Source organism: Mauremys mutica, chromosome 14 (assembly GCF_020497125.1).
Source record: "Mauremys mutica isolate MM-2020 ecotype Southern chromosome 14, ASM2049712v1, whole genome shotgun sequence".
Lineage (NCBI taxonomy): Eukaryota > Metazoa > Chordata > Testudines > Geoemydidae > Mauremys > Mauremys mutica.
In genome coordinates this window covers 24,360,410-24,377,300 of record NC_059085.1, presented here as the reverse complement: position 1 = coordinate 24,377,300, position 16,891 = coordinate 24,360,410, and positions in this window count along the sequence as shown.

Genomic DNA, 16,891 nt, shown 5'->3' with positions numbered 1-16,891 from the left:
TGAGCCACAGAGAAGCATAGTGACATAGTCAAGGTGTTGCAGAGCTTTTGATCACACTTCCACTGAAGATGGGAATAATGGGAGCTTTGCCATTGATTTCAGTGGGGAGTAGAGTCAGATTCAGTGAATCATTGACAGATTCAGAAATAGAACCCCGGAGTCCATGACTCATAGTCCCATGTGCCTAACTACTTGACCATATTCCATCACTTGGAGTTGAAATTATGGAAGTTATATCAAATATGTGGGATTACCCTACATTCATTAAAAATTGGCAGATTTCTAGGGTTGCATATTTGGATCATCCTAGTATTACAATTTGTTGTGATTCATCCCTAGCCACACCTGGATACATCAGTATCTTAAAAACTGTGATTTGCTGTATGTTTGCACAGTGCCTGGCACAATGGGGCTCTGACCCTGTTGGTCTTTAGGTGTTGCTGCAACTTAAATATTAAGGAATAATAATTAAGAATGAATATGTCAATTACACAGGATATTCCTTTGGTATATAGAGAAATAACAAATTCTGTTCTTACCGCGAGTTGAATTCTAAGAACAAATAGGAAAGCGAAGTGTTAAACTATCATAAAACCATTTGTATTTAGCAGCATTTTTGGCAAGGTTTCAAAACACTTTTATTGTTAGGCGCTGAAGAAGTGTTTTGCTTTTGCTAACATTCGTGCTTAGCACTGGCAGTGTTTCGTGCAGTTCAGTACTTGAAAAAGTCTCGGAAACATGTGCTTCATTTGTCCCTTGCCAGTTTGGGATGACAAATGGCAATAATGAGGCAGCTAGACAGAGAGAGGCTTTTTAGGGGTTTCCCTAGGAAGCAAATAGCAGCTTAAACAGCTTGTTCTGTTCACAGTAGATGATACACTTAACCTCAACAATTATATAAGGCCTGATCCAAGCCCATTGAAATCAAAGGGAGTTTTACTATTGACATCAATGGGTTTCGGATCCAAGACATAATATATAGTTGAAGGTCTTTGTGGCATCTATCTTTTTGACCCTAAAATACCGAGGATAAATATTCTCAATAAACTGTACTTTATATAATGCCATAAATATGTATAGGACTGTATGAAAGGAATGAGTCACAAATAAATAACAGACTCAAAACAGCTTACAATGTAAAGGCATGAATACGTAAAATCCACTTCTTTTTACTTCTCTGGTCAAGTTGCGAATCAGTAGCAGAATGGTGGGTCGTGTCGGAAGTGCATGCAGAAGTGCAGGGAAAGTAGCTGAGCCAGCACTTGATCCTTTCGAGATTCTGGACTCTCCCTGCCTCCAGTCTGCTCCCGACATCCTGAACCAGCTTGCTTACCCTTCTCTTCAAAACTCTGAAGACAGAGTATTCAAGTGGTGGTGACCTGGGATCTGGTCATTTGCTAATGGCTGAGGGATGTCTAGTGTACTTTCCGTTTAAGGAAACGAGTGTATGTCCAAAGCCTCCCCAATGATTTACATTATAGCAAATGCGGAGTGATTGCTGGAGCTCTAGTAACATTGACATCGCTGCATAAACACCATAAAGATAAACAAGAGGCCTCCAAATTGTGTCCATTTCAGAATAACCAGTGGCTCAGAAGTGAGTATTTGCCTAGGTTCTCTATTTACTCCCAGTTTCCGGACATTTAGATTGTATCCCTATTTGGGAACCCCTTACGAGTTTATACACGGTCTTGTTCACAGGCTTTTCAATGCCGTAATGAATTTCTCCTCACCACACGTCTATGAGATGGGGAAGTGTATTTATCCCCATTCTGCAGATGAGGCTCTGAGTTACAGAGACACTGCAACTAGCCTGAAGTCAGTGGAGCTCTGCCAGTTTGCACCAGAAGAGGATCTGGCCCATTGATTGCAACAGTGGTGAGGACTTCCTCTGCTGGCTGGGAGACTGTGCCTGCCCTTCTCTGCTAGCATCTAGGCACTATGCCTCCCTCTCATCATCCCCAGGTTAGATTATGGGAACTTCAGTCACTTTATGCCACAGGGAAGCTACAGTTACAGCAGGAAGCAGATTGCTCTTTGAGCAGCAAAGGCAGATGTAAACAGAGCTGCAGGTCAGTGGCTTCTTGTTCATTTTCTGACTGGATTCAAAGTTATTGATTTAATCCAGAAGGGCCTGAACAGGCTTGATGGTTATCTCAAATAGCCATAATCCGCTGAGAGAGCTGCGCTCCACAGGGACAGTGCCCCAGAAACTCAAAGGTATTTAGGTGCCTAACTCCTATTGCTTTCAATGGAAGTTATGAGCCAAAATACCTTGGAGGATCTGTGCCAACGTAACTAGGAAATCCCAGGATAAAACTGTCAGGTCTTGGGGCAGAATGTGAGCCCACTGCTGAGCCAGAGCCCTCGACTGCCTTTTTGTTCATGCTTCTGCCCAGTAATGACACGTCCCCATGACCAGCCTCTGCACAAACCTTGAGATGAATGGGTAGAGAAGAGAAAGAGAGTGATGCAATTGCTAGAGATGTGATCACTATGTTCAGTGCTAAATAAACTCAGCACGTAAAGTAGGTGTGAGGAAAAGAGGAGTGTATAAAAAAGGGTGATCCAATAGGTTGATATATACTTACAGATAGTCCAGCTAAATTGTGTCTTCTGGCTTTGGTCTCCCAGTTTAGCTAGTGTAATTCTATGCATGTTCCTGTTCTGAATTCTTTTCCCACAGTGTTGCTATTTTATTTAAACAGTGATCTCATATTCAGTGTGTGCTTTTATGACACAAGGTAAATCATGATGAAAGATTAGGTATTTCAAACACTAAAACTTGGGTAGATTAGGCATTTCAAATATTAAAACTGAAAGAAAAAAAACCCAGCACAGGGTAGAAGAGTGCGATAATAATCAGTTAATTAAAAAACTTCTATGTGTTCACCTGTGATTGACTGATTATTCAGAGACACATAAAAAGTTTCATTCAAAAACCTCACTTTGCCTGTTGATATGCCTTTTACTTATGTGGTGAACATATTTCTAGTCTCTCTTTACCCCCACTTTATGTCTACACTACAGTTAGACACCCATGGCTGGCCCATGCCAGCTGACTCAGGCGCGCAGGGATTAGGTTAAGGGGCTGTTTAATTACAGTGTAACCATTAGGGCCTGTGCTGAAGCCTCACACTTCACAGGCTCCCAGAGCCTGGGCTCCAGCCTAAGCCCAACTATCTACGCTGCAATTAAACAGCCCTTAGCCCGAGCCCTGTGAGCCTGAGTCAGCGGGCACAGGTCAGCCACAGGTTTTTAACTGCAGTAGTGTAGAAGCTAGAAGAGAGTTCGAGTAAGAGCAGAGCTTTGAGGGGCCCGTGCTTCGGGATGCGGGGTCCAGGGCGGCCTGTGGAGTTAGCAGGGGGTCTGACGCCGGCAGCAGAGAGCGACCCGGCCGCAGCCCGCCCCGCCGGTTCCCTGTGTCGCCTAGGGGAGCGGTGGAAGCTGGAAAGGGGCAGGGGCTTGGGAAAAGGGGTGGAATGGGGCAGGAAGAGGTGGGGCAGGGTAGGGGCTGGAAGAGGCGGGGGCTTGGGGGAAGTTGTGGAGTGGGGATGGGGGTGGGGGGCCTGGGCTGGAGTGGGGGGTTGTCCCGGACCCTACACCCTCCCAAGGACGGCCCTGAGTAAGAGACTCACACACTGAAGGTAAAATTCATCTCAGGAAGAGGGCCCACACAGCACCCACTTTTCTGTGTTAAAGTGAGGTGAGGGCTGCACATTCCAACAGTGCTCGACTGAGTTTTGTGCATACAGCAGATGTGCAAAGAGCTCTGACAGGCCCAGAGAGTACGACACAGGAAAAGCGAGCACACGTTCAAGGTGCCCTGCTGACATCTTGGTAACCCTAAGAGCAAAGTTCTAGTTAGATGTGATGCCACCAGCATATTGGAATGAAATGTGGCAGTGCTGAGGTCACGGAGCACCCCATCATCCATCTTTAAAGGTGGAAGGAGATTTGTGGACTCCTGGACAAATGGGATCTCTGTCAGCCTGGCTGTGGAGGTGACGGGGTGGTAGGTTATGCCGGCTATGGAAGTGTTATGCCGACCTGCGTGAGGAGGAGGGCTATAGAGCAGGGGTAGGCAACCTATGGCACATGTGCCAAAGTCGGCATTCGAGCTGATTTTCAGTGGCACTCACACTGCCCGGGTCCTGGCCACCAGTCCGGGGGGCTCTGCATTTTAATTGAATTTTAAATTAAGCTTCTTAAACATTTTTAAAACCTTATTTACTTTACATACAACAATAGTTTAGTTATCTATTATAGACTTATAGAAAGAGACCTTCTAAAAACATTAAATTGTATTACTGGTACGCGAAACCTTAAATTAGAGTGAATAGATGAAGACTTGGCCCACCACTTCTGAAAGCTTGCGGACCCTTGATATAGAGTATCATGTCTTAGTCTGAAGGAGTAAAAGATCTGCCTGGGGGAGAGGGAAAGGGATTTCTTTAGGTAGGGAAGGTTGGTTAAGGTTTGAATTAGCAAACTTGTGGATGTGTATCTGGATTGAACTGAACTTCCAAGCCGTACAAGAGAACCTCAGCACCAATCTTTATACCTGGAACTAAAAGCCTGGTGTAATGTTTGTAAAGCAGTAATAGAAATGTTTGAATTTTCAAGGCTTAGTATGTTTACAAGAACTACAACTGATTTTTAGTGCAAAAATAACCCTATGTCCCCAAAAGAGCCCACTGCCTCCGTCCTTAAACAACCAATGTTACCGTATGCAACCCCCATTGTAATCTGCTGGGGAAAGGCAGTGGATGCAGTAAGGTAACCAGGCATAGTGGAGCCATGGGGCCTGCATCTCAATTACAGTAAGGGCTCTTTACACCACTTTGGCAGTGTTAAGGGGCCATAAAGTGAGTGTTAGTTACATTGCTGCCCACCCTTTACGCCGCTAGAGTGATGTGCATAAAAGTGGCCAGACTGGGTCAGACCACTGAGTCACCTAGCCCAGTAGCCTGTCTTCTCCCAGTGTCTGGTACTTCAGAGGGAACTAACAGAACAGGGCAGTTTATCAAGTGAGCTGTCTCCTGTTGTCCACTCTCAACTTTTGACAGCCAAGGGGCCTTAGTGTAAATGAGGCTAAGGCCCTTAATGTGCGAGTGCCTTTGTATTATTTCTATAAATTTGGAATTAGATCCTTGAGAATTAGCTGCTCAGAAGGAAGCCCCTGAATACCAGCTGTTCTGTTCAGCTAGATTCAGTAGGACCAGACTGCAATGAACTATCCCATTGATCCCCTTCTTCCAGGCAGACAGACCCGTTCTATCAGCAAAGTGAGCATTCTTTGGCCAAGGGCCAGACCACCCCCTCCTATAGAAAAGCATGTGGAAGGGAAAAAGTTTTCTAGGGAGCTCAGCGAGTTCCCGTGGCATCCTCTCACTGGGTAAGAGGTAGTTTTTGAGACCAAAGAGGGGACAGAGAGCATTATCCTGCGACTGTGAATATACCCCAAGAGATGGTGGGACATCTTCCCTGCCTCCCAGTTCCAAAAGACATCTGCATGCTCTGTGCTTGCTTTAGTATCCTGGCCACCCCCGTGCAGGAGAGGAATGGGGTCTCTGTGAGTTCGTGTTTTCAGATATTTCTATTTCTGGTGTATTGTGATGTACGCAAGAGACATCACTTTTGATTCAAAATAAGATGTTTCCTTTCCAAGCCTCCCCCACCCACCTTGGTAATATTTGTAAAGGGCACTCCCATTAGTTTGCCTCTACACATTTTTGGCTGTTTGAATTTCTTTAATGCCTTAGGCTCCATCCCTCATAATGCACCCAGCTTAGGAGAATTTCTTGCTACTACTGCATGCATTATCTTTCATTAATACAATTAGCATAATACTGATTAGGATTCATTTATTCTTTGCAAGGGAGTAAAGCCAGTAATACATATCTCAGGATCAAATACCTCAGCCCCTTGTTTTGGGATAGCTTTATTTGGAGCTGTTTATCTCTTTGCATCCTTCCACCTCCTGGGGAAAAAAAGTCACTCAATTGTAAATCTGCTTGGAGCAAGGGAATGCATTGTGATTGTCTTGCAAGCATATTAAATAGGTGAATTGATCTATGGAAGCCGTAGAGCTCAGACATGCTGCTCAACAGTCTAAACTGCCAACTTCATCTTCTTCAAGCACAAAAGCTACTTAGTTTCCCCACATCAAAGCCTTTTCTTAATAATAGCAATAAGACAACTCTAGAGAGAACCATCTAATATTAACTCCAGGGAGTAATCATCTAATCACAATCTGGGGGTGATTTGAGGCACTCATCTGGACCAAATGCCTCACAACACCCCAGGAGTGGTTTTATTGCATGATAGCAGTACCCCATTGAGCCTTATTGCTTAATTAAAAACAAATTCCCAAGTAATTCATTTTTTTTGCCTTCCATAAAAACACAGTAGTACATAGCACGTATAAAACGTCCATTAAATGATGGTAGATGCAAATTTATGTTGTGAGATACAATCCATTTCTTCACCACTTGGGGTTGAAGTTAAATGTAAAACCATTTCCTATAATCTGTGCGCTGCTGTGTTTAGAGAGGAATAAATATGGGAAAGTGAGCTTCATTGTAGGATGCCTTGTTTTTATTAAATTATATGTTTGGTCTGCTAACCCAGCGATTTATGTTACAGACATTACAGACACACACAGTCTATCTGCTTCCCTCGGTGTCCTGAGGGTTTCCTGAGTTTCCCACCTGCTTTCACACATGTCCTTCAAGACACCCCACTGTAACTACCATCCTTTTATTCAGAGCTTTACCATCCCCCCAGAGATTTTCAAACCGCAGCTAACTCGCACAACGTCCTTGTGAGAATGGCAATTCTTATCCCTATTTTACAGAAGGGGAAAATGAGTCAGCGATTTTAAGTGACTTCCCTTAAACCTCAGAGGGGATTTGTGTGAGAGCTGAGATTACAATCCAGGATTCTCAGATACCAAATCTAGAATCAGACGACTAGAAAGACCACTTTATTAAGGGAAAAGAAGGACAAGATGAAACTGTCTTGAAAATTAGTCAATCAGTGGTATTCCTAAACTAGTTGATAGAGATGCTGCTGAAAATGCTGAAGCTCCACTCTTTAACTGCTCCCTGACAGTGTATTGGCATGAGAATCAGAATCAGCAACTTTTAACCGGTGTTTTCCACCTACCAAAACCTAGAACTACCAGGGCATCAATGATTTCTGGATAAAGAAAGACATCATGACAAAAGCTAACTGCTCAGGGCAATGTTGCAAACACAGTGACATTTTCATGGATTAAATGCTTGTTCCTCAAGAAAATGTTGCCCACAAGAAAATGATGTTAGTTGGGAAGGGGACAGGGATGTGGTTATATGGCAACATGAAGGTAAGTGTTGCTGAGAAAAAGAGAAAGTCACAATGGTTAATGATGCTCCGTCTAAAGGGTCAGGCAGTTCCAGTCACAAATATAGATTTCTTTAAAAAAATCTTTCTAAGTCTTATAAGCCACTAGACCAGGCCAGACACTGATAATCCTGTTTCATGGCAACTTTGAAGGTTTGAAATTTGTTTTCACTCCTCACTAGAACAAAGCCAAAACCTTTCAAATGTTTTCATGAAACAGAATTGTGTCAAAACGTCCATTTTCAAGTGAAAAAGATTTTTTTATTTCTCTCTCTCTCTCTTTTCCTCTCTCTCTCTCTTTCTCTTTCTCTCTCATCAGATCAGTGACCAGAGTGCCTATACCTAAGAAAACTTGACATAAAAATGTCACTGAAATCTGTAAGTCTCCATGAAATGTTTCAGCTTCTAACAAACAGCATATTTTAATGAAAATACGTTTGGTCATAAATGTTCTGACCAGCTGTACACACCATAATGATGCAATGTTTCCTGACTTAATTTTTAAAAAGCTAATTAAAATTAAAATGTTGGACAGATTTAAATATTGCTATGGAGCATTTGCCACCTAAAAAGTCCCCTCATTGGGCTAATGAATGAGAACCAGAAAGTGAGAGTGAGGAAATGTGAAACTGACCAGTCTATTTTAATTGTCAAACTGAATGAAATATAAACACAAAGAATTACTAAAATTGACTTTTAAAAAAATTCTTTTAAATGTAATAATTGAGGGTGTTATTTAAGTGAGAACAAGTACTCCTAGAAAAATGACTTTAGAGACTGTTCCTTTTCAAATAAGCATTTGTGACTGACAAATATATACCAGCTCTATCAGAACTCATATTAATCTAGCTTTCACCTAACTCATTGGGACAGGCTACACATAAAATTCAAAGCTGAGTATCCAATAAATGAAAGTTTTAGTAGGCAGATTTTAAAGATGTTTTAATAAATCAGTTAAATGATTTCCTTTCCCTTCCCTCACAATATTTCAGGCAGGTTATGACATTTTACAAGATCCTGTATTAATTTATCTTGATATACTACAATGCTGACCACATGAGGTAAAAAGAAAGCTGAGAAAATACTCTATCAGGTAGTGGAGAGGGATTAAATACAAACCATTTTCAAAACGAAACTTGTCTAGGACTATCACACATCAGGGAGAAGTTTTTATGAGGACACACAGGTCAGCGCACCATAAATGCTCCCTGACAGCTTCAGCACAGTAACGTGCTTTCATCTCAAAAATCATGGAACGGTGAGTTAGGAGACTGAGCCAAAGCTCATATAGGTCAGTGGGAGTCTTTCAGTTGACTGCAGTGAGCTTTAAATCAGGCTCCCAGGGTTCTGGAGTCATTGTTAGGATTCAGGAGGGAGACTTTGGCTCCAGTTTGATGGTGCTCCTTGCTGACCCTTTCTATGTAAAAGCTGCCATTGGAAGTTTGAAAACTAAATGTATTTGATGGCTGTTTAATGGCATTTGTTAAATGACCTGATGGCTCTCAGGCCTGTTCCTAGCAGACAAACATAAAACCCATCATCTCAGCTGATACTAACTGGCCCCTTTGTTTGTAGTCTCAGAAGAGGCCAAGGACTGGATGGGCTTGAAGACTGTATTCCTCTCTCCCCACTAGAAGCAGTTCTGCCTCATCGGAGTTGGAGCATACTGGGGAGGCAGCAGGAGGAAGGGTACTGCGGCTGCCCTAGTAGAAAACTTTCTCTTGGTTCCAGTTGGGAACCAAGTTTTGAAACAAAGCAGTGGCTCTATTGACCTACAGTCAAATGACAGGGTCCTACTCTAGTAACAACAAGCCCTGCTGAGATGGGCAATCGTGCACTGTTGGTGCATGTCCTGGGCGGTTAAAGGCTCTTGTATCCATTGCATGTATCAATGTCATACCAAAGCATGCCTTGTTATGAATGAATTATTGTTCTAATGCCAATAGTCGTTCAGAACATAAATCTCCCAAGCACTGACAAGAGAATAAATTCCTTGGTTTATAAGAGTTTTCTGGTTTTGTCTGTATTTTTAAGCCTGAGAACAGAGTAAGCACAATATTATTGTGACACCGTCCCCCATATTCTTCATAGTGATATTATTATGATATGATTATACATAATTATGATGTATTTTATGCAAGCTGGGTCATGTAAGGTGTCATTGGAAAAGTTATGATTTGTTGAATATGATTATCCTATTTGTATGCATGCATCATTTTTGTATCTGAAGTTATAAATACTGGCTATGTATTTGTACTTACACCTGGGTAACACCACTAGACAAGATGCTTTCAGTCTAGCTAGCTGGTTGGGAAGGGCCTATTCAGGGCAATGAGCCATTAGGGGATACAATAGGCTTTAGGAGAAGTTTATCTCCCACCTGGTGAGCTTTCTTGAGAACACACCAGACAGCCTGTAAGTAATGGCTGCTATGACTCTACAAGGACATGTGACCAGGCCACATGATTCTGGACTCCATCTTGGGATGTCAGTATTTTTCTATCAACTGGTCTAGGAACCAAGTTTTCAAACAAAGGGTTCCCACCATATGTTAAAGCTATATAAGGCAAGGAGTGACATCAGCCATTTGTTGTTCTTCACTGCCCACATAAGAAGACTCCTGGAAACACCTGAGGAACAAAGACTGAACTGGGGGAAGTGCTGGACCCAGGCTAAAGGGATTTCTAGCCTGTGTATGAAAGATCTGGGGATTCCAAGCTGTAAAGCAAGTGCAGCTTGTCCCTTAAGAAACTGCAGCCTGCTTGTATCATCGGCCAGGGTGAAAATTTGCTAATTCAAATCCTATCTTTCCAGTATCTTAGACTTAGTTTGCATTTTTGTTTATTAGGTAATCTGCTTTGATCTGTTTGCTATCACTTATAATCACTTAAAATCTATATTCTGTAGTTAATAAACTTGTTTTTGCTTTATCTCAACCACTGAGTTGGCGTGAAGTGCTTGGGAATATTAGCTCAGAGAGGCTGTTGCACATTCCTCTCCACATTGAGGGGGGGGGGGATGAACTGTATAAGCTTGTGCTGTGCAGTGCAAGACGTGGCACTGTCACAGTTGCAAGGATGGGAGCACACCCCATCTTCCCTGATAATTTGCACATTTCAGGTGGTGCCTGAAGGAAGCCATTGTCGGTGGCAGTTTCTCACTTGTTTTGCTCTTCTTAGCAAACAACTCATAAGGCACATTATCCAGAGATGTTTGCTTCTCACTGTAGGCCTGGTTTGACATGAGTAATTGGAAATGGATGAGGCCTCATTTCTAGGGAGACAGGATTAGGGAAGTAAATGGATCAGCAAGCTGGAAACAGAATGTCTGCACTAGATAAAATAATGGGGAACACTCAGGGAGCCATTTACAATGGACAACATACAATGCCTAAGAGAAGTTGGGAATGCAAAGATGGAATAAAAAATAATTCGTACATGAACAGTGTGTGGCCAGAGTATGCTGTACAGGGATTGGTTCCTACAAAGTAACCAACGCCAATCCCCAAACATGCGGGGCAATGCATGGTAAATGCAATGCAATGTGTATTGCCCTACCAAATTCACAGTCCAATTTGGTAAATGTCAATTTTAAAAATAGTAAATTTCATGATTTCTGCTATTTAAATCTGAAATTTCCCGGTGTTGTAACTGGAGGGGTCCTGGCCCAAAAAGACGTTGTTGGCGGGTCGCAAGGTTATTGCGGGGGGAAGGGGGTTATGGAACAGCTACCCTTACTTCTGCGCTGCTTCTGGTAGCAGCACCGTCTTCAGAGCTGAGCAAGCGGAAAGTGGCAGCTGGTGGCCGGGAGCCCAGCTCTGAAGGCAGAGCCACCACAAGCAGCAGCGCACAAGTAAGGATGGCACGGTATGGTATTGCCACCCTTACTGCTGTGCTGCTTCCTGCAAAGCTGGGCCCTCAGTTAACAGCCGCCACTGTCTGGCTGCCCAGCTCTGAAGGCAGCAGCGCAAAAGTGAGGACAGCATGGGATGGTTTTGCCACTGTTACTTCTGTGTTGCTGCTGGCAGGGTGCTGCCTTCAGAGTTTGGTGCCCAGCCAACAGTCACTCCTCTCCCGGCCACCCAGCTCTGAAGTCAGCACACAAGTAAGGCTGGTGATACCGTGACACCCCCTAAAATAACCTTGCAACTCCCTTTTGGGGCAGGACCCCCATTTTGAGAAATGCTGGTCTCCCCTATGAAAGCGTGCACACAAAAGACCAGATTTCATGGTCCGTGATGCATTTCTGCAACTTGCTGCAATTTCAGGTGGGCCCACAGAAGATGTTGTTGTTGATGATGATGGACTTGTTCCAGGTTCAATGTTAAAAGGCTTTATCATTCTTTCAGGCTCAACTTTTATAATAGCTTGGACAGCAATTTCATCCGCAGCCATGCCCTTTGTGGTAACGTCTTTGTGAAGAGCTCTTGGTGAAGACTGCACATTTTAAGGCAGCTGTAATAGCAACAACAAAATAAATGTGTGGCAGGCAGTCAGGTAATACTTGGTCATAGCCTTATCTTTTGTGCAAAGCTGCTGATGCTTCTCACAGTCTTTGTTGAGAAATTGCTCGAGATGGCCATGTTGTGCCATATACCACTGAAGTGGCTGGCAGTCCAGTATACTGCTCCCTGAAGTAGGCAGGGCATGATATTTAGCCTGGCTTCTGCTACATTTACACAACCCCATTTAGTATAATTCACAAGACCACACTGGAAAGCAAGTGGAATCATCTCTGCATATGTCTCAAGCTCCATGGACTTGTTATTATCTCTCTTTGCTGCTAAGTAACCCATCAGAAGTTGGAAGAAATCCATTACATAGTTTTCCTGGAACAGAAATGCATCTGAAATTTTTTTCCCTTGGGTAATGTAAGTGTCCATAAGCTGGTGGAGTGACTGGGTGCTGTTGTGAAGTCTGCTAGAAGTCGGTGCTTCCATTCTGTTTTCTCTGTGTGCCTTCTTCACATCTTCAAATGCGTCAATGACCATTTTAGCTTTCTCCAAGCTGTGTCTCTTCTCAGTGTCTGGGAGAACATCATTGTTCATGGAACCACAAAATGCCATCCAGTTCATTGGATCATTCATAAGTTTGTGGAGTCTAAAGCCACAGTTCTATGCTTTCCCTCTTAGAGCCTGGCAGAAGTACATAGGTGTTGGCTTCCACAAAGATGGCTTCGAACCCACTTTCCTGCATCACACCCATGAAATTCATGCATGATGCATGCCTCACACCTTAAGGTGGTAATTGTCATTCATTTTGATTACTTCATTTACTCATCCGTGCTTGGCAGTATACTGCTTCATCTTACATGGCATAGATCCAGCCATGACCTAGAAAGCGGAAGATAGCCTAAAAATATTTCATCCCGGTGTACACTGTATTAACGTCAGTTGCCAGTTCAGGACTCACTGGACAATATTCCTCAAATATAAAAAAGCAGACAGAAACCCTTCTCTCAGATCAGTCCATTCTCCACATAATGACAAATAGTTTGATGTATTACATGGTACAAACAAGCTTAGACTGTCATGTGACTACAGACTTTTGCTTTAACCAAAGGCAAAAAAGTACTTGGAAAATACGTAAAACATATCGCCTGGGGCTAAATATTTCCCAAATATTCCAAAACACTACCAGTCTGAATACATTGTTGCATTATCAATTGTATTTAGCTGCTTTCTGATCAAAATTAGACTATGTTTCTTTGAGTTATGGCCTTTTTTAGGATTTTTAATGACTTTTTTTCAGCTTGGATGTCCAATAATGTTTAAATATTATGAGATATAGAAAAACTGCACCACATCCGGCAGCTACATTCAGACTGGGCTTGACCACCAGATGTGTGTCTACTGTGATAACAAAGAACTGTTCTCTACCTAATGGGTTACCCTAATTCATTAATAAGACTCCTTTTAAAATCTGGCTGGTAGATTATGTGTGGTTATTGCTAGAGCAAATCACTTTGTGAGGCTGTTGCGCCACCTTCTGGTACTAATGCAAGAATGTACCATATTTGTTAAACTATAGCTCAGAATAAGCAGAGTAAGGAAATAGTTATAATGTATTTTTCTGTTAGCAAAAAGTTAAAAATGGGACTCCACTGAGAAACGTATACAATAGAATCATGGTTATAAAACTGTTATTGTGAGACTATTATACACAGCCTTGCAGCGCCTTACAGCTTGTGTCATCATTTACACAACTGCAAGGTGATTGCAAATCAGAATGGTAGTGTTATACATACTCTTTGCACACGTACAAATGGCAACACAAGGTGCACCAGTGCAGGATGAGGGGCTTATGGCTGACCGAGTCAGTCCTAATACCTTGGTATAAAAGACTAGGGCTGAAACTTTCAAATTTGGGTGCCTAAAGTTGGGCACTTAATATTAGTCACCCAAGTTTGAAAATGTTGGCCCAGAAAGCTGAGTGATTCTGATGTCATGTACATTATTATTACACAGCTCCACTAGCTTCTGATTTCCATTATGCAAAACCAAGACCTAAGGTTTGATATTTGGTTTTCTTGATGCTGCAGCCCAGTCTGCTGTATATAGGGGAAAACTGGCTTTGGGAAGACGAGCATAACCCGCTGGACCCACTAAACAACTGAAAAAAAACCCCAAAAAACAGTAGTCTACAAAATCATGTTCTATGGCCATATTCTACGGAGTGCTACCTGCAGAACCTAACCAGGTCAGGGGCTCATAGTGTGTCTGTAATGTAGCCACAAACTGTTCAAATACCTTAGCCCTGCTTCCCCGGCCACCCTTCATGTCCTTTTCTAGGGGCCTCCAGTTCATTATATGTCATCACAAGAACATCAGTGGGAAATTGTAGTAGTGGAAGATGTGGATGATTCTGTGAGGGAGATGGGCAGCAATGCAACTGCCAGGTTCCAAAGAAAAAATATATAGTGGTATTCCCTTAAAAAATATGTTAGCACTGTTTCCCTTCACCCACTAATAAATGTCACTCCAGTGTGGCTCACTCTTGTTGGTAGAGATTAATCAATATGAGTGATAGTTTTGTTCACCTTAGTAATTTATTTTACATTAAGAGTAGGGAAATTCTGTCACACAAGCATGAAGAGCTTAAATCTGTCTCTGATGCAGTAGCCTCCTCATTTTATTAAGTGGAACATTACGTTTATCTTCTCTAATAAAAGCTCCAAGTTTTCAATAGGATCCTAAGATCATAAACAATTGGCCTTTAGTACAATTACAACAGTGGAAACAAAAGACAATATTGTGTAAAATATGTGGTTCTAATCCTATTTGCACGTGATTACCAACAAGAAATGTCACACTGCAAACTATGTGATGAAAAATATAGAACGTCTGCTTTACTTACTGGGGTTTTTTAGACAACTTGTCTGTGTTTTTGCTGGAGATTAGTTTTAGCATATATGGGGCCTATTAATTCTAGGATATATGGGATATATATGGAAAAGTAAAAGAAGTATGCAAAAGGAGGGGAAGGAACATAAATTTTATGGCTCCAATACTGCTGTCCTTACTTGGGCAAACCACCCATTGACCAAGATAATGAGTTATTAAAATGCAGAGCTTTTCTATTAGGGGGGGCTGTTTGGAGGCCGATGTGAAAAAAGTATGTTTAATTCAGCTCAGTTGCCGGGGGACAGGCGTCCATGTCACAAAAATCACCTCCACAGCGGGCTCCAAGTGGTACCTTTGTTCACAGTCTCAGCAGAGTAGTCATGGACTGAATGAGACTGGAGAGTGAATGACCTTCTTAGTGTGGCCCTTCTAAATCAAGGCTGAAGCTCATTAGTGGGGCAGAAGCTTGGTTTGCCTGTGCTGCTATTGTTCTGTGGGGCTAAACAGAGGCTGAAAGGCTCTAGGCCTTTCATTCTGGCACCTTTCACGCCCCATTCTGTTAATATATTCAGGCGGAGTGCTTCTCGGTGGTGTCCAATGACTCCTTGAACTCCTTCGCAGGGTGGTGGGCATTCTCTGCTCAGTGGCCCCTTCCAGTTCCCTCATTTTCAACCTCCAACCTTTCCCCCAGCTCCAGTTAGTCATTTGTTGTTGGAAGCAACTAATTGATTTCTGGGCTTTGTGGCCTTTCCATTGCCCTTGGAGTGCTTTTGTGCTTGTGGTCTCCACCAACCCTACCCCAGAATTCAAATAGGCCGGCACCTTTCGCCAACCCTAAAAAAAAAACATTTGGGATGGGGTGGGGGAACGCTACACACATGAGCTACTGTGTGTTTGATAAAATCAAAAATCACCAGGAGATTTTAATTGAGGCAGTTTTAATTTGCAAACCACTGACCAGATTATCTCATGGACATTGCTACAGAATATCAAGTTAATGTTAGTAGAGCCAGAACACTGTCCAGCACGTTCCAGATCCGCTATACAGCTATGTATGGGCTCACAATGTCTTTGCTAAAGGTGTGTGTATGGTGCTTTGTGGCCCTCAAATTGGCTGCTCATGCACAGTAGCTCTTTTAAAAATAAACTGTAGTTGAACATTTGCTGTTTTGAGATGCAAATATCAAAGAAATTTTCCCACCTGAGACAGCCCTACTGGACTAAAAATACCACCATTTAAAATAAAGGGCTCAAATATTGCAGTAGTGGGTGCTGCGTAAGACACTAATAGATGGCTCCTTATTTAGTAATAGAGACCAACAAAGCATCTAAAATAAGTAAACTTCTATATTTTCAAGCAAGCATTTGTTTTAAGCATATTAGCTCATGGGCTGAGAACTCACATGGCAAGTTTTAGTCTCATCTGAATGTTTATAGCTGCTATAAATGGTGATATATAACCCTGAAAACAGGGTTTTAGAACAGGACTGCTGAGTCCCTTGGCTATAGCAATGCAAAAAATGTTGCGGTAATGAGCTGCAATACCAAGACAAAATAGAATGAGGTAAAGATTGCAAGGCCGACTTAACACTGAATTTCATCACTTTATTGGGGTTAGGCCAGAACTTTAGCATTATGTGTGTGTGTGTGGGTGTGTGTGAGCGAGAGAGAGAGAGAGATTGACTCTGGTGTCAATGAAGCAAGTGATTTTTTGCATCTAAATATACTGGGTGAGTTCCAGCCCTCCTTACTCATTCTGTTCAATGGGAGTTTTTTCCCAGCAAGGCATGCAGGATGGGGCCCAATATTGTGCACAATAAAGAACAATTTAATTTGGTTTTCTATTTTCCTCTCCTTCTGCATTTCCATACAGAATAAATGAAAATCTGTTCCTGAGCTCCCCAGGAGCCCAACCTACGGAAGGATTCCATGTGCCAATGCCTCTTTCCCCGCTCATTATCATAGAATTGCAATCAAACTCTAATTTTTGAAATAAAAAACTGTAGAATCCTTTATTGGCACTATTAAACCTTCCATCTTCATTATTTAGGACGGCTACTTACCTTTTACTCAATGAAGCCATAATGCAACTGCTCCTATAAAAACTATTGAAATGGCTACTGTGGCAGTGAGTAGATTTTCCTCTGTGTAAAATAATCTTCT